Source organism: Magnolia sinica, chromosome 18, assembly GCF_029962835.1.
Source record: "Magnolia sinica isolate HGM2019 chromosome 18, MsV1, whole genome shotgun sequence".
In the NCBI taxonomy this organism is placed as follows: Eukaryota; Viridiplantae; Streptophyta; class Magnoliopsida; order Magnoliales; family Magnoliaceae; genus Magnolia; species Magnolia sinica.
This window is the reverse complement of record NC_080590.1, coordinates 43,553,409-43,566,180: the sequence shown is the minus strand read 5'-3', so window position 1 is coordinate 43,566,180 and position 12,772 is coordinate 43,553,409.

Sequence of the window (12,772 nt, the reverse complement as noted above, 5' to 3'; positions counted from 1 at the left end):
TGGAAATAATCGCTTGGATGAAACCGATGAACATAGTAAATTTCTCATGAACATCTAGGTGGACCCAAATAGCTTATGCTTGCAGTAACTTTTTGTTATGGCTATATATATTTGGAGATCGTTTGGATGTCTATAAAATTTTAAGTGATAAACTTTATACTTGAAAAAAATTTCAAGGCATGTTTTGAGTGCAGGATTATGTGGTATTGAATTGCATTAGATAGAATTAACACCATTATTATACATATTTCAAGGCATGTTTAGAATGTGGGATTAGGTGGTATTGAATTGCATTAGATTGAATTAACACTATTTTTACATAATAATTATGTATAGAAATACCATGGTATTTTGACCATCTAATCTCACATTTAGGATCGAATATTTTCTTTGGGAAAAATATTGATTTATATGAAACCAACATTTGGTGGATGTTGAAGTTGTAATCAATAGACCAAATTTCACAACTGATGTCAGTCACCTATATTCATATACAAATTAAGTGTCACCTGTAAAAGGGACATGTGGATGGACAACATGGATAGAACACGTGTATCGATGTGGGGCACATATACACTGGATTTCGAAATTTGCTAGAAATTTCATTGTTGTAACGCCCTGGAAATCGAGGGTCGTGCATACACTCGACTCCCGAGTTCCCGGGGTCACTTATAACCGGTTTTCATTAATATGCGTTTAAATCAAGTTTAAATGCGCAGCCTGGAATTTCCTGGAACCTAAACCACAAACATACAAGTCTACTGAAATAAAAGAAATCAAGTATATATACAAGTCCAAAAGAATATATAACGGGTCGCACAAGCGTTGCCCAACAGAAATCACCAAAAAGAAGTGTATCCAAAAGAATAAAGATGAGTCCACTACTCAGTGATCCAACGTCCCATCTACTGAGCCGATGAAGATCTACTCATCAACTGGAAATAGGAGAACTCGTCCTCCTCCTCGAGACTTGCGTCGCCGGGCTCCTTATACTCAGCATCACCTGCATCTACGAGTGAGTCTGGTTGGTGTTTTAAAACACCGTCCCAGAGTGGGAGTGAGTGATCAACTCAGTGGGTGCTATTAGTCTTAAGTTATAATAAGCATCAGTTATAATATGAATTTAATGAAAAACAATAATTCATAAGCAACTAACTAATCTTATTAATGCATATGCATGATGGATGATATGATGCATGCCCTCGCCACAACACTCCCTCAAGCGACTCCATCTAACGATCGCGTATGACCAACACTCCCTCAGAATGACCTCGACTGCCAAGTCGTCACCCTAACTAGTGCGATGCAATGTGATCGTGTTAACCGAATTCTTAGTTAAGTCCATTCATCCAACAGGTTGGGGAATTTGATACACCCCATGTATCAATGCCCTTAATTGGTTGCGATGCCAAAGCCCCTCAACGTGCGAGGCCAGGGCATCGCAATCCTTGATCTCGTCGGGTTTCTCATCCCCGATTTCAAGCACATGGGGAGTGCTAAGAAAGGGATCGCTCGCAGTCACTACGGGGAGGCGCGTCACCCCAGCGTAGGCTGACAGCTCAGACACAGTGTCTCATTCCACCATGCCCGGACCACGAGGCGGTGGATCGATTTCAATTTGGTTATCGATGGGCTACAACGATTGTAGCGTGTTCCAGGTTCCATACATATGTGAGCAAATAGGGTTAACAAAACAAGGTTGGTCAGCCATAGACTAGACCGCATGAGTTCAGGCAAGTACGTGGCGGAACGACATCGGGTACGAGCGACCCATGTAGCCTAACTACTGTCGCCCACACGCACTCGCCCAAACCCATGGGTTTAGCCTCAAGACAGTCCTACCAACGAGGCCGCCTTCGCTCTCCTCGTGTTCTTGACCAACCCAAGGGTTTGGGTGGTGATTCATAACATGCTAATTATTCAAGTTATCAACTAGTATAACAATATCAAGTTTTCATGCATCTCAATCATGCGAATCAAATACTCCTAACAAGCCAGCTATCATTATCATGAAGCAAAGTGTATGTGAGTTGTGTGGGTTTGTGAGGAAGTTAAACACTTCCTTCATCTTAAGGAATCATAAGCACAAGAGTAATGAATCATACATACTATGAAGCAACACCAAATGTGAAAAATCAAACAAGGCATGAGCACGTAATCATCCATACACAAAATCATGAGAGAGGCAAGAACAACATTATATGAGAGTCAAACATACAATTCTAACAAACATATAATTCCTAGGGTTTCTCTAGATTCTCCAAATACATCATCCAAACAATCACAATCATTGGAACTCGTACTATAATTGATGCTAGGCCACCTAAGGATAATAGTCCGCATCTATGGATCGTTGAAGACTTGGAAAACGACCTAGGAATGCTGAACTCGTTGTCGCCAGAATCTTAAGACAATGTACTTGCATGTTAGAATCTCATGTGAATCTACCCTCAACATGAGGGATTTCTAAGAGATGAGGGTTTTACCTACTCAATCGGTGGAGAGGGGCTCTTCCGGTTGTGGGTGAAGGATTTGTTGAGGAAGAGGTAAGGAGTTGCAAGAATCGGTTTCCTTTAGCTATGGCCCACCTTCCCTCTTCTTCACTCTCCCTTCCTCTCTTCTTCCTTTCTTTTTTGTCCTTCTTTCTCCTCTTTCTCCTCTTTCTCTTCTCCCATTTTCCCCTTTCCTCCTAGGGCAAATTCGTATGGGGAGAGGGGTGCGCCAAAGAAGCCCCTTTTATAATGCCAGATTTGGTGCAAATGGCCCCAAGTGTTAGGTTTTTACTATACTAACCCTATGGGAGGGTTTTTTTATCTTCTAGGACCCACTATAGGGTGTACAAGTCGATATACACCGTAGGATAGTTAGCCCTAATGATGATCTGCGTATGGATATGATCAGCCCCCTATTTGGATGTGTTAATCAACGGATATGATTAGAAGTCTGTTTAATGGTCACCGATGGTCGATCGGGGCCGTGGCTATATGGATATGAGCAAGAAAATATCATTACTCCATGTGTGAAGTTTGGTCACAAACTGACGGTTCGAAATCCTCAACTTTGCATAAGAGTGGACGACCCAATTTACTTAAGTTTCAGCTTCTTCCTTTAGAGTATTTGCACTTCTCATGCACTCATCTTTTGGCTCAAGTTGAGCGGTTCTGGATAGTACCCAGGTCTTACTCCTGCGATGGATGTCAAGCCCAGTAAGACGGATATTATTTTATAGTTTTGGTACTGGTGGCCCACCAACGAGAGGTCTAGAGCTTATTCGAAAAATCGGGGCATTTCTGGAATGAATTAAGTATTAAGATTTCTCGGGAGCAATGATTAGGGTTTGGATTAACTATGTTCATAGTGTGGCCTATATTATAACTGGTGAAAGTGGGAGTTTGGCCATGATTACTCTAAACCATTAGTTTTAGGCTAAAAGGGTAATGGGGTTGATTTGGTCTATTAGTCAAGATCTGGGGCTGTATCTGACTCAACTTCGGTTAGATATTTAATTTAGTTATGATTGTCTTGGTCAGTTAGTGATGGGTCGGTTAGATTTGGGCCCTATGTGAGTAAATCATGGGGCTAAACTTGATGTTCAAATGATTGGGCGGATTCGTTGGCTTCCTACAGTTGATTAAACGAACTTATGCGATTCTTTACTGGTCCCACCCATTTATAAACTATCATTGAGTGCTAATGGTCAGTAAGTGGTAATATAAGTTAATTACATAAAAAAAATAAGGATTTTTTGAAAATCCAAAACAGTGAAAATCCAGGATCTTACAGTTGTATTTCATGCTAGGATTGGAAAGTCATTAATCTAATCCTGTTATTGATTCTCCTATTTTATTTCTTGTTAGGACTGGACGGTCATTAATCTAATCCTTTCCACTGATTCCAAATGACAGGTGGAATGTACATTTGACCGAATGCAATTCCATATCATCTAATCCGACATTCAAGACAGACCCTTTGATGTGAACTGTCTATATACCATTCTACTTAGTGTTTAAGTGGTAATACATTTACAAGTAAGTAGGTGATATATTGGCTAACTTATAAAGTGCTTGCAATGTATAAAGTAGGTATTCATGCCACGTAGAGATTGAGACAGTAAATTTCACCAAAATTAACAAATTGCATAAAAAATTATTTGATTTTCTCACCCTAGGAGAGCATCAAAGCATACATGCACTAGGCAGATTGGACATCCTCCACCAATCATAGTGGGCCCCGAATGCAATCCGGAAGTTTTTAATGGTTGACATCCCATCATTCCCTCTCATGTTGTCTATTTGATGATTAATCAAGCTATTTTCTTTTTGGGCCATTTAAGAGCATCAAGGGAAGTACCAAATGAACAACTTGGATGTATCATACACATTATGGTAGGCCGCATATATCAAAAGTGTGTATCAACCATTGTGTTTGATTATATATAATGTCTTTTAGCTATAAAGACTTTACTTGTGATATGAAACATGGCTTTATGTTAGGTTTTAGATTACATGTAACACCCCGGTTCTCGAAACCTGAGTACACTACTCGTTTTTCAAAAACCCGTGATAGCCAATTTCATGTACATTTTTTTATTCGTTTATCAGAGTTAATAAACTAGCGGGATGGAAATAATTCAAGTATAAGAGGGAGTCCAAATATACGTTACTAAGATTTCAAGTGATTACCCAAAAACTTATACAAACTAATGCCTTAACCTTTATAAACATAACAGTATAAATTAAATACAAATAAAATCAGGAATGGAGAGTCACAAGATCATCTGGCTCCTCCCCTTCCACATGAACACCAACATATGCATCCTCTACGTTTCTTGCACACTGAATATGGTTCGATAGCGTTAATGGCTATCCAGCGAGGTATAACTCTTAAGATTTATCATATCATCACGATAATTAAGCATAGTTATCATAGGCAGCGTATAACAATTATTACACAATGATTATTATGAAAATTAGGTGAGGTTCATCAAATACGCATTCATTAAATAAATTATAGAAGATAATCTTGTTTAAATGCATGGATGTATGCTCATGCTCACAGACCTGGGGATACACATCCAGCTGGTAAAAAGTTGCCCAAGAAGAACTAGCCACCTGGAAAAATACTCAAAGGTACACCCAAGGAGAACTAACCACCCAGAAAAGACTATGCAACGAGGTCACCCAAGGAGAAATAATCACCCGAAAAAATACTCGAAGGTACGCCCAAGGAGAACTAGCTAACCGGAAAAGACCATATGATATAGATCGCCCAAGAAAAATTAGTCCCCGGAAAAGTACACCAAGGTACGCCTAAGGAGAACTAACCACCTGGAAAAGACCGCATGCCATGAAAATGTAAGATTAGCCCAACCATTATTATTTCAATTCCAAACAATCCATTTAGGAAAACTTAAAGGTCACTATGGGGGTTTGTCACCCAGTATAGGCCGACAGCTCAAGCATAGTGTCCCATTCCACCATCCCTGTCTCATAAGACTAACACATAAGATGTTTAAAGGTAATCTACTCAACTAGTGGCCAATCGTAGTTCTACAAGTGCAACATACCACCATAAAGTTATATATAAAATAAACCATTAAAGCCTCATAAGGCAAATATTTCATCAAAGCCGCAAGGGCCAGATGTTCAATTTAATGATCTGATTAGAAGAGATTGTTTCCTAAAAGCCACAGGGCCCAATTGATTCTTGAGATGGTAAATCCACACCAAACGTTCCTTTTCGCTTATTAGACACAATGACCACTAATTCGAGGACCTTCAAGCATTCTATTAAGTAATCATATATAACAAATTAAATTACGTCTAATATCAATTGCACAAGCATGTTTGAAGCATTTATTTTAATTCAGAATATAAGTATTTAAATCACATCGCATGTTCAAATATTGAACCTAATTCCAAATCATCAATCATTTATAAGAAATCAAATTAATAAGAGTGATGAATCACGTTTAGCAATCAATAAGATAATTGAACGAAGATGAATGAACAAGCTAGCTATCAAGATGAAGAAAAAGCTTGAAGGGTGATCCTCACTTTCAAGAGTTAATGCGTCTCCCGATGATGTTAGGGTTAATCGTAAATGCCTTAGATGTGAAGATCTAACAAAATTAGAATATTTTGAGGAGTTAGATTTCAATGTTATTAAATTTGCATGATTAGGATCAAGGCTTAGGGTTTAGATCATGTAAATTAGTTTTAAGCTTAGATTATAGAATTTGAATCCTAATTTTTGTGCAATGAATAAAATAATATTCATTTTAAAAGTATTGACTGGAAATATTAATAATGATATTACACGAGTTGACATTAATATACCAATAATACCTAATATTATCATAGCATAACTAACAGTCTAATAAATGATGCAAGTAATGTAAAGTTAATAATAATAATAATAATAAAATAAGTACTAGCAATAGTCTAAATAAGAGCTAATGTTAAAAATCATATTAACAATGATAATGATAACCCATAATAAAATAATAATGATAATAATTTTACTTTAGAAATATTATTATACTAATCCTTAACTAACACTTTAATAATAACAATACTATAATAATTATTAATTATATAACACTAACAGAAATAGTAGAAGAATTTTGAGACTCGACTCACCTAGTTGTGAAACTCGACCCATGTTTGGCCTAACTCGATCTTGACACAGTGGGTCGACTCACTGAGTCAACACAGCTCGACTCCCTCTCTTCTTCTTTTTCCCTTTTCCCTATCTCTCTCTACCGGAATTACAAGACTTGGGCTCGAGTTAGACCCAACTCAGCCCTACGACTCATTGAGTCGCTAAACTCGTGGCTGTAACTTGACTTGGCAGCGAGTTGACCTCCCAAAATTCGGCTTCTTCTCTCATTCCCTCTTCATTCCCTCTCTTCCTCTCTCAAATCCATCTCTCTTCCTTATTTTCTTCTTCTTTTGCTGCTTCTAGACGACAGTGGAGACGAGACTCAGACAGATGGACTCGGTAGCAATGGAGCAACTGGTGGGCGACCCGGCTCTCTCCCTCACTTCTTCTTCTTTTTCCTCTTTCTTTCCTACTTTCTTTTCTCTTTTTCTTTCTTCCTTTCTTTCTCTATCTTTCCTTCTTGCTCCCAGCTAGAGAACGCCCAGCTGGGCAGAGAAAATCTCGCCCTACCAACTCATCGAGTCAGCTGGCGCAGCCAAAAATGGTGCTCTCATTCTTCTCTCTATCCCTCTCTTTTCATCTCCTTCTTTCTCTCTTCGTCTTCCCTGCTTCTCTGCTGCAGGCGTTCGGCAACTGAACCAGATGAACTCGGCCCTAATTTTGTAGCGACTCGGACCGAGTCGACTCCATTAGGTGCGGCAATGGCAATGGGGCCTCTCTCTCCCTCTTTCTATTTTTGGCTCTTACTTTCCTTTCCTAGAAAAACACCCTAATTCACGAGTATTTATAGCTTTAAGGAGATCTAGAAGGATCGGCTCTTAATCGTCCGATTAGTTACGATTTTAGCTAACTTAATCCATAGTGCTTTATGGCCATGGGGTTGAATGAAGCTTGCATGGCTTCGATCAGGTGTCAAGGATATACTAAGTCGTCTCAGATCCGAACGCGGGGCCCACTTAAAGGAGATGGGTATTTCGGATTAATGGAGGAGATGATGAGGTTGATAATGGTGGATTTCAGCCTAAAGGCTATTCTTTCAATCTAATTGGTTTGGATGGCATGGATTTCAACGTAGAACACGATGGGACCCACCATTTGAACAGTCGGTTGGATTTTCCTATGAGATTAGGTTTCCGATTGTGGCGGCGGCTCTTTTGTTGTAAAGAAGCCCTAGTTTGTGTGGAGTGGAATGGATGATTGAGATTTTCCTGTGCAAAGGGTTTGGATTAAAGAAGAATCCTGCACATGGGCTGCCAGTTAAGAAGGAAAATGGATTTTCGATTTCGGAAATGAGTCGTGCGCACAACTCGACTTGCGCTAGATCTCGTGCGCACATGGGTGCATATAAATGGGTGTGAGGAGTTGGGTTTTGGCTAATTTTGAGAGCTTGTCAAGATGGACGGTTCGGATTTCGAAGATGGGGTCTGATGGTGGGTCATCACCCGCTACAGACAGACGGTTCTGTTCGAATGTGCGTCGGGCGGGAGGACGGCTAAAGATTTCCATTTCTGGATTTGACCCGATTTTAAGTCTCGTGCACGGCGGGTGCACATCATCCGTGCAAGTTTACTGATCATACGTGGGGTCCACGTTGTGATCTGAGCCAATCAACTCCGTCCATTTGTCTTGGAAGGTCCATTAATAGTCGTTGATCACATATCATGCAGATTCACCGCTCAGATGAGTCATATAAACCAAATTCATGGTTTGAGCGCCTATTAATGTAATTTTAAGGGGCAGGTTGTTTAGGTAATTTGCTATTCAAAGGTTCTTGGGACCTAGGGCCCTATTTTAAGGTAGATGATGTGAGTAAGATGGTCATACTATATTATTATAAATTTAATATGATTTACTATGGAATTTGTGGTCATATTTGTTTAGATTTGTCAATCTTCGTAACATTGATGGTTAGGTAGTTTCTAAACCTAATCTATAATGATTTTAGGGGTTCAATATTAACGATGGGTGGGTTGACTTGTCTATCGAGGTGATTGAAATAAAAAAAAAAAAAATAAGTTTCTTTAAGGATGTGATTGTCCGTCTTAATATCAACTAGTGGATGGTTGATCCTAATTACAAGTTGGCATCTAGGATTTAAATACGAGTCGTTATATGCCTAAATACTTCCTATGGTTTAATGGTAACACCTGAGTACTCAAAGTACGGGGTGTTACAATCTACCCCCCTTAAAGAAAATCTTGTCCTCAAAATTTAATAATATACATCGCATTTAACACCATTACAAGTACTGAAATCATCCTACAGTGCATCTCATCTCGGTTTCTTTCGTATGTGCAATCACGACTTAAATTCCTAAGAATTTATATCTATTTTAGTCACAATCCTTGAGTCTTTAGTCTAAGAGATTTATTATGGATCTCGCTAAAGGTTAGAAACATGCACAATGCTACCCAAAACAATAGAGATTTGTTTCAATGCTCATCACCATCTCAATTTCCAATGACATTTCTTAGGATTTTAAGTTCGTTTAGGTGGCGACTACTAATAATAGTTTATTTGTCTTTTTATTTTCTTATACTTTTAATGATAGTTTCCTGCCATTTAAGGTACAATGAAATTTTCTATCTTCAGCGTTCGGGCTATCACGAATGGATGGTTGTAGTGAGTTTGAGCCCAATACATTAATCCTCTGCTTGTGCAAAATAGTGGAGTGGCCAGTATCGTCTTCCAATCTTAGTAAATCTCGACCTTCTGCCTGATTAGGGCATTGAGATCATTAGAATTTGCTAGGATTTGGAATTTGGATCAAATAGCGCGACTTCGCTTAAGTATGGTTTCATCAACCCGTGATCCTGATTATTCTAGACTTCTGGGGAAATATCAAGAAATCTTTTATCTTTACGACGAGAGGCCCCGAAATCTTTGTGAACAGATCTAAATGACCGTCCTGTCTTCAGTGTGCAATCTTATTACCTACGGTACTACTTGTAAGTTTGAAGATTAGAATTTCTAAATAAAAGTTGAATTTGATGATTGTCAGATTCCCTTAAGATTTCAAATTTAATCCCGATATGCTCGACTTAGGGTTGAAAATTTGCCCAAAATTCTACAACATCACCTTTAGTTAATCCTAAGTGCGGAAGTTTGGGAGAATCATTGTCTCTAACTAATGAGATGTTTTAGGGAATTCAAATTATAATTGCTAATGGGATTTCCTAAATTTAGTGAGTACTTACGTTCGACTTAATGTATAATATGATGGTAAGGAATTTTGCAATGCCTAAGTTCGTTTCACCTATTAAGTGCCTTGATGATGTCGTTTCAATTAAGAAAAATTATGGGAAAAACATTAGTCCTAAATTGCCAAAAAATTCATTGGAAGTCAAGCTCAATGATCGTTCTTGTTTAATCTAATATACATTATAGCAATTTACTTGTTCTCCCACAATTCCTAAGTTTGGTTTCTGAGTTCAAATGTCTAAAGGTAAATTTCGAATGAATTTAAGTTCATTTATAGGTTCTACAATTATCCAAACAACATTCTAGGGAACCTAAAATCTTGAATTTCTACATTCTCAATTCTCTTTAATTCAAGGAAATTTCACCTAAGTTTGAATGACTATCCTACAAAACATAAAGGGAACTTAAATTTAGGTTTCTATGTTCTCAAACTTTCTCTAAATCTAAAGGATTTCTATATAAGTTTGAGTGGTTAACAAAAATAAATAAATAATTTTTTAAAAAGGGAATTCTAAGTTTGGTTTCTAAGTTCAAATAGCTAAATCTAAAATTTTCAAAGGAGCCTAAAAATTTGCATCTCTATTTTCAAAATTTTTCCTAACTTTAAGGGAATTCTAAATGAATTCAGATGGTTATCTTATCAATCCCACAGGAAACTTAAGTTTGGGTATCTACATTCTCAAACTTTCCTAAGTCTAAGGGAGATTGACCTAGGTTCAAGTCTCTAATTTCAACATTTTAACCAAATGCATTTAAGGTCCATATAAGTTCGTTCCCCAAAGGTAAATTTTGTCTAGACTCTCTTTGATACCATCTTGTAACACCCAGGTTCTCGAAACCCGAGTACACTACTCGTTTTTCAAAAACCCGTGTGTTAATCTTTAAAGATAGCTAATTTCATGTACATTTTTTCTCTTTTATCAGAGTTAATAAACTAGCGAGATGGAGATAATTCAAGTATAAGAGGGAGTCCAAACATACGTTACCAAGATTTCAAGTGATTACCCAAAAACTTATACAAATCAATGTCTTAACCTTTACAAACATAATAGTATAAATTAAATACAAATAAAATCAGGAATGGAGAGTTGCAAGATCATTTGGCTCCTCCTCTTCCACATGAACACCAACATACGCATTCTCTACGTCTCCTGCACACTGAATATGGTTCAATAGCGTCAATGGCTATCCAGTTAGGTATAACCCCCAAGATTTATTGTATCATCACGATAATTAAGCATAGTTATCATAGGCAGGGGATAACAATTATTACACAATGATTATTATGGAAATTAGGTGAGGTTCATCAAATATGCATTCATTAAATAAATTACAGAAGATAATCTTGTTTAAATGCATGGATGTATGCTCATGCTCACAGACCTGGGGATACACATCCAGCTGGTAAAAAGTCGCCCAAGGAGAACTAGCCACCCAGAAAAATACTCAAAGGTACGCCTAAGGAGAACTAGCCACCTGAAAAAGACTATGCAATGAGGTTACCCAAGGAGAACTAGTCACCCGGAAAAATACTCAAAGGTATGCCCAAGGAGAACTAGCTACCCGGAAAAGACCATATGATATAGATCGTTTAAGGAGAATTAGTCATCCAAAAAAGTACACTAAGGTACGCCCAAGGAGAACTAACCACCCGAAAAAGACCGCATGCCATGAAAATGCATGATTAGCCCAACCATTATTATTTCAATTCCAAACAATCCATTTAGGAAAACTCAAAGGTCACTATGGGCAGTTTGTCACCCAGCATAGTTCGACAACTTAGGCATAGTGTCTCATTCCACCATCCCTGGCTCATGAGACTAAAACATAAGATGTTTAAAGGTAACCTACTCAACTAGTGGCCAATCATAGTTCTACAAGTGTAAGACCCGTGTCCTAATCCGTACTGTTCCGTTAGCTTCCGCGGTCCTTCCGGTCAAATTCCGGCAACCTTCGCACTGTATTCGGTGGTTGCGCACGATCCTAAGCCAGGTCCCGCGCACCGACGTCGGCTTGGTCTGAAAGTTATATCATAGCGACCGCGTTGTCGCCGCGGTTCCAACGCCGTGACTTGCGCACCGAACCGATAACCAGGCTAGAAGATGCCGATCAGCGTTTATTCCGAAGAAACACCGCGCGTTGCGGATTTCGAGGGAATCTCTACTATTAGTCCCATCAATCAACCATTAAAGCATCCCATGCCTCAAGTACAACAACCCATCTCCACCTTTTTCAAAAGTCCACCATTCTTTCCACCTCACCACTCCTCTTTTCCAAATTTCAACAACAACCATACACCTTTTTACAATTTTCAACCCAAACCATCCCCCATCACACCATCACCCATCATTCTCTCTTTCTCTCTCTCTCCCTTACAAGTCTCTCTCTCTCTCATTTCAACTCTTCCATAGCAAGTCCCATACGTATGGTCCTCCCATGGTGAGAGAATTGCATTTGTAAGGCCCACCTTTTCCACCCCTTCATCTCTCATCTCAACCATCCATTTCTCATCTTCCACCATCAAAGAGGAGCTCAAGGAACTAAGGAAGCCAAGGGAGCAAGAAGATCAAGTGGTGGGTGCCTTGATAGGGTAGATTTTCATATTTTTAAGATGGACCAAGTGAGGCCAACCGATCAATGGTTTGGATCTCACTTTGGATCCTAAGATGTGGCTGATGGCCCACTTTGATCATCATGATCATTCCATGATGGGGCCATTCTCCATGGACCCCATCATGATGTTTACTTTCTTGCACATTTAGGGTCATCTAGACCATCTAATTTAGTGGAGAAGGGATCTCCACCGTTGGATCTAACTTTAATGGGCCCACATGTAATGAGACCCACTTGATGTATGATTTAGTGCAAGGGAGGGCCCATAGTGCCGGGGCCCCTCCATCACGCGGGT